The sequence below is a fragment of the Lissotriton vulgaris genome, chromosome 5 (genome assembly GCF_964263255.1).
Source record: "Lissotriton vulgaris chromosome 5, aLisVul1.2, whole genome shotgun sequence".
NCBI classification, from domain to species: Eukaryota; Metazoa; Chordata; class Amphibia; order Caudata; family Salamandridae; genus Lissotriton; species Lissotriton vulgaris.
Window position 1 is genome coordinate 1,751,088,730 of NC_141693.1, and position 6,842 is coordinate 1,751,095,571.

Below are 6,842 nucleotides of genomic sequence, written 5' to 3' on the forward strand. Positions count from 1 at the left end.
CTACTGGGATATCTGTGTCTTGGTAGTCTTTAATTCTGTGTGAGGATAGAAGCAGAGTCGAAAAACAGGTTGTAAAGAGGGTAAATGAAACTCTTCAGGCCATTACTTTATGAGTTCTCGAGAGGGCAAGGTTATGTTTTCCAATTTTGGAGGCTCTGGAAGATATGAGAGAAGTAAAATTAGAACATCCATTCATTGTTCCTTAAGAGTTACCATGGCACAGATGCATCCTTCAAAAAGGATGATAAAAACTGAAGAACTCTTTAACAACAAACCTGTTACAAGCACCTAGAGATCATGGCAGATGGAAAAAATGGAAAAAAGAACCTGCAAACTGCTGTAATCAAACTCTTGTAATGGAGTCCTCTAAAGTGGGAAAAGGGAGAAAGTCGATTCCAGGGGGGTCGTTTGTAGGAACCCTGGATCAATTTCTTACCATGGCATCTTCCATGCTGGCACACAAAATAGACATTACCGAAAGGAGGCTCTCTTTGGACCCTACTTTTGATAAACACTCATCCCTCGGTTGTTTGGCACAGGTGTCATCGCCTACCCAGCAAGGATCCCCTGAATTTACTCCCCTGAGGGCTGGGAATGAGGCCACTCACCAGGTTCAAATAGAAATTAGACCCCCAGATTCACCAGCTAGCGTGGATGGTGCACCTATTGCCCAGTGTGCCTCCGCCCAAAATCAAGATTCTTTGGGTCTGTCTTCCTTGAAAATGCAAACTCGTTTTGCTACCAGCGCAAAGACGGGTGTGGAAGCTTCTGCGTTAGCTTCTAAAAGGAAGCGCCGAGGTGCCCCCATAAAGAAGAGGAAAGCCAAAATCCAGAAATGTAACAACGCAGGGGATGGACAAATGTCACCAACCACTGGCAGTCCAGTCACCGACCAGCGATCTGAAGAAGTGCCTATGACTCCACCAGTCGCCGAAGTTGTGTGCCCCACGGAACATGGAGAAGAGTCCTGGGTTAAAATGGAAAACATCTTTACCAAGTCTAGTCTTCCTCTCTATGATAGACTCAATGCTATCAAAAGTAGACTCTTATGCCTTGAATAACCCTATCTAGTTGCTACGGGGGAGGGGGTTGTTCCTCGAGCAATTGATGCTAATGTAACTACAAAGAGGCCACAAGGGCGTGACAATGTACTCTGCCACCCTTCTGTGCTACCCCCATAAAACAATCTAGCCGGGCCGATTTTACAAAGTGTGCCGGGTGGGGGACACGTGGCTCAGTCTAGGGAGAACACTGTAGATAACATCCGAGAAGGGAATAGATCTAATTTCAATGAGGGGGGTAGAGGGTTACTTAATTTCCAAGCTCTATCAACCAGGAGCAATACCTGTGACCCTTTAGCTACTGAACAAAAATGCCTAGACCTTCCCCCTGAGTCTGCCCCGTATGTTATAGTCCTTGCTGGGGGTCCTTCCTTGGACCAGGGGAAAAGGGAGGATTATGGAGACCTTAAGAATAAGTGTATCCATTGGTTGACTTCCAACAGGCCTCTACCCTCGCACGCATCTAGTGAAATTTTTTTGCTCAATGCGTGGATTGGGTAGGGACAAGGGCGAAAAGTATAAGGGGAGACTATGTAGTTATTAACTTCAGGAACAGAGGGGTGGTGGACTATATATGCAATTGGGCCTCGGCCAGTCCTGGTACGCAAATTCAATCTCTCCACTTGACTTATTTTTAACCTACCTCCAGTGGCTCTGGAGGGTTACCATCCTGGGGGTGTTGTGATCTTTCGGGATACAGGGCTCATGTCTCACAAGGTGTCCGGACAGGAAACGATATCAATACCCCTAGAAGTGATTTGCTTCCCTTGAGCAATAGATTTGGTGTCTTGGACCAGCTAGACTGACGGCCAATCCCCCGCTTATCTCAATCCTCCCCTGCTGACGAGCAGGGCATACTTGCCGTCTGCGTTGGCTCCAAGAGTTATGTGTGTCCCACCAATGTAGCTAGTTCTCAGGGGGGCCAGAGAGCCACAAAGGCCTTAAGGCGTGCGGGCAGGGGGGGAATCAGTGAGAACCACAGGGTAGGTGTGGTGCCTGGAACTCCTCAATCAATAACTTCGGTGGATGTTAGTCGTCCAGCTTCATTGGTGGAAGTTGGTGGGACTCACGAAGGAGAGACAGAGGAGATGGGTCAAATCTTGAGTGGGAATAATGCTCAGGATCTGTTTGACTGGGGTGATCGTTCAAGCCTAGTGCAATCCAAAACTGGGGTGGGGGAGCTAAGGGAATCTATTAGAACTCCACAATTAATAACGCAGGTGGATGCTAGCTGTCCAGCCTCCCTGGTGGATGTGGGTGGGACTCACGAAGGAGAGTCAGAGGAGATGGGTCTAATCTTGAGTGGGAATAATACAGATGACTGTTCTAACCTAGGGCAATCTGAAACTGGGGTGGGGGAGCTAAAGGAATCAATTAGAATCCTCTCTTGGAATGTGGCCAGGATTAAAAGTAAACTGTTGTGCCCAGAGTGGGGTACATTTGTGGGGAAAAATTATGTTTGCTTATTCCAGGAGACTTGGGCGCTGGGAGATATTCAGAGGAGAGGGTTTTCCACCTTTAACACACCGGCAATCACAAGGGGTAGGGGCAGACGCTCCTGGGGACTTAGCATCTGGGTAGGCACCCATCTGGGGGCTCAGGCATTGCCGATCCCTACCAACTCGCTAGATGTGCAGTGTGTTCTTCTCACACTTCCGGACAGTAGACAAACGGCCATAATAAACATCTATTCACGACCAACTCAAAGTGGGAAGGAGTCTGGAGTTATCGATCAACTCAGGCATTTTATTTTAACCCTTGACCCCGCCATCACCTTAATAGTTGGTGGCGATCTCACTTGCCAGTTCAAGCCACTCACTAATGTAACCGAAGATGGCCTTGATGATGAGGACCAGCACTGGTATATCCCAGAACCGCAGATCCCGGCAGTTAGAGCTTGGACCCTGTTGGTGCTTCAAATAAACTCCCTTACCCTTTCGTCCTCTCTTAGAGCTTGCAATGGAAGGACAAACTCAGATAGACCCGGCCAAATTACATTTAATAGAGAAGGCCATAACTATATTCTTGACTATATTATGGTGGAATCCAGAACTTGGGGGCTGGTTCTGGATTTCCAGATGTATACCAGGAAAGACAGTGACCATAACCCCTTGGTCCTGACATTGAAACCAGGGAGTCAGGGTATGTTTAATCCAGACTCTGACCCCAATGTAATAGATCCTCCGCTCATATTCACTAATAACAGGCGGAGAGTTAAATGGCCACAGACACTAGGATCCCCTAATAAGCTTGCCGATTTATATCAAAGGGCCTTGCCGTATATAAGCGACATGGGCGAGGTGGAGGCTAATGTTCAGGATCTAGGGCCTGGGGACAAGCCTTTGAATATACACCAAGGGCTCCTCCAGAATCTATCTGAGGTATTCTATCCGGTAGGAAGTTCTAAGATAAAAACAGTTTCGGACCACCCCTGGTATAATGCCAACTGTAGGAAAGCGAAAAAGGATTTGATCCAAGTGGTTAAATCACATGATAAAACAAGGATCAAGCATCACCGGCACCTGTATAAGAAGGTCACTCAGAAGGAAAGGAAAGAGTGGGAGGCAGATAACTGGGAAAACCTTAGAATTGCTCTAAAGTCAAAGGACTTGAAATCCTTTTGGACAATTGTCAGCTGTGGGAGCAGGGCGGGCAACTTGGCAAATGAACCCAATATAGCCGCGTCTGCCTGAGAAGCACACTTTGAGGCCTCGTATGCTTCTCCGACCGACGATAGCCCCGCAGTTCCACTCCCATGCCTCCTCCACGAGTATCGACTGGAGGGGGCCTGGGAGATTACTTCCCTGGAGGTGGAAGGCGCCATTTCTAAATTAGTTCCTAACAAAGCGCCCGGTTTAGACAAGTTACCGGGGGACTTATTACGGACTCAACCAAAAATGTGTGCCCCTTATTTACGTGTTCTTTACACTGCCATATTAAATGGCATGAATCCTCTGGACACTTGGCGCGGCACCGAAATAGTCTCTATTTACAAAAAAGGCTGCCCCTCAAACCGTCTAATTTCAGGCCTATCAGCCTGATAGACGTTACTCAAAAATTGATGGGCCGGATCATCCTAGACAGAATACAGAGCTGGATGGAAGAAAAATAGATTTTATCTCCTTTCCAGGCTGGTTTCAGGCTGGGTACATCAACGGTGGACCAGCTATTTAGACTCCAGGTCTTATATTGGAAAACGGTGATTGTAGTGGGTGGCAGCCTCTACATGAACTTCGTTGACCTGTGGTCAGCATTTGACCTCGTACCCAGGAACAAACTGTGGAGGGTATTACTTGAACTTGGCCTTCCACACTATCTCCTGAATGTATTAATGAGGCTTCATATTGGTACCTATGCGCAGGTTAGGTGTGGGAAGCTGGGCGAATTGTCAGCTCACTTCCCGGTGAACCAATGGGTGCGCCAGGGTTGTGTCCTGGCCCCAACTTTGTTTTGCCTGTACATCAATGGACTAGTTAATCATCTCCTTGGAGGGAAAGATATAGATGTCCCGAGGTTAGTTACAGGTCGGGTACCCGCCTTGATGTTTGCGGACGACACTCTGTTGTTGTCCAAGACATCAACGGGCATCCAACAAACCTTGGATGGCTTTGCCGACTTCTGTGCATCTAGGGGTCTGGAGATAAATCTAGACAAAACCAAGTTTATGGTTTTTAACCCCCCAAGGCAGACACGCCCAAATCCCCTTCTGAGTGGAACCCCATTGGCGAGAGTTAAGATCTTCGAATACTTGGGTATCACTTTGGGTGAACACCTGGACTGGGATTCGCAGTTGGCGAAAGCTGCACTAAAGCTAACAAAAGTGGTGGGGGGGGATCCAGAACCTGCACAGAGAGTCTGAGTTCAAGCCGGCGGCTCCAGTCATTGAAATTTATAACGTCCAGGCTAGATCGGCAGCATTATATGGGGCCGAACTATGGGGCCACCAAAAATCCTCCAGCCTAGTCAAGGTAGAACACGCATTCATGAGGAACATATTGGGCCTTCCTGTGAGCACCCCTCTTGTACCCCTTCGATAGGACCTCGGGCTACTCCCTATTGAGGAGGTTATGACACTACGCCCTTTAACATACTGGAAGAGATTATGGTCCGTGCCTGAACTCGTGTGCTATAAAAACGAATTTAGGGATATTTGGGATTAATTGAAAAGTAAGAATATCCAGTGGTTGACCCAAATAAAGGCCAGTAGCTTACGGATTGACCTACCGGAGCTTTGGGAAACTCCTGATGTAGCCTGTCTGGAGCTAACCAAAGATGATTTGGTCTCCCACTATAGGAAACATAACTTAGCATCCCTACATGCGAGCTCTGAGGGGGGAAGATTGACCACTGAATTCCTTCAAGTCAAAACAGACTATAAAAAGGAAGAATTCTTAGACCTGATATACCCTGCCTTAGCTAGAAAATTATATATGCAGTTCATAATGGGTACCCTTCTACTTAGAGTATTTACCAGCAAATGGAATAGCAATAAGAGCATGGATTGCCCTGCTTGTGGATCCCACCTGGAAAATGAAATTCACTTTTCCTTTTTCTGTCCTGCATATCAGGCTGCACGAAAATACTGGGTGATACCAATTTGTAGGAACTTAGGTTTTCGCCAGTGTGATCAAGCACTCAGAGTGCTTAAGTATGATACCCATCCGCCTATCATTTTTGCTGTCTCGCGTTTCTTGAATGGCATGTGGCATAGACGCAGGAAATTGATTAATATAGCCATTGACTAATAGGCGCCATTCTGTTTTAACATGTTGTCCATGTTCGATAACGTAACCAATGTTTAATTCACTTTTAGCCTTTTTGCAGATTTGTAGTTTTAATCTGTAAACCTGTATATTTTAAATGTAGGATGTATTTATTATCTTATTTATGTAATGTATGCACTTTTATGGTCCGATGTGGCCGAAATAAAGTTATCAAACGAACGAACGAACGATTGGGCGCTCCTGATATCGCGTGAAGTCTGATACCAGGAGGCCGCAAATCAGGAGTTTTGCAGCAGAAGTCCCCTGCTTGTGAAATGATCATTATAAAAGGGGCGGGTTCACCGTCAGTGTAGTGTTGATCGAAGTTAGTGAATTCCACAGAAATACATGTTTGTGGGTGTTCCCAATATCAACTTCCCACCGCTGGAAAAGGAGTTACTCATACATAAACTTACAACTGGGGAACATTATGCATTAGTAAATCCCTTTACAAGTGCAGATGTCCCTGGTGAACTACCAACGTGAATTTCTACTTGTGAATGGAGTCATTTGCACGTGTTAGTTGAATGCCTTTGTGAATCGGGTCCTGAATTCTTACCTGTAAGCTGTCCACTCCTCCTCCTCTGAGGTTTGTAAGACAGTTGCGTATTGTGCTCAATTTGAGCCAGTGGTTGCGGGTGAGGCTCACTGGCCCTATTTTTTGGGGGACCAGCACTTATTTTCCTCATCAGACTTTGACACAAATGGCAAAAAAGACGCAAGGAGTAAAGAAGAAACAGCCACATGCATCAAGCGATTTTGGAGTCGCAAACGGTGCCAATCGCAAAATTCGGCCGTTTGCGATTCCAAAATCACTTTTTGGGATGCATTATACAATTGTGTAAAATTCGCAATTTTTGGCGATTTCTAAAAATGCGATTGCATTTAAGGAATCACATTTTTGCGATTACTTAAATACAATGCATGAATGTTTAAAAAAATGCGAATTCGCAAATAGGGGGAGCAAATTAACACGAGGTTGAACGTTGTGTTAATTTGCAAAATCTTCCAAAAATGC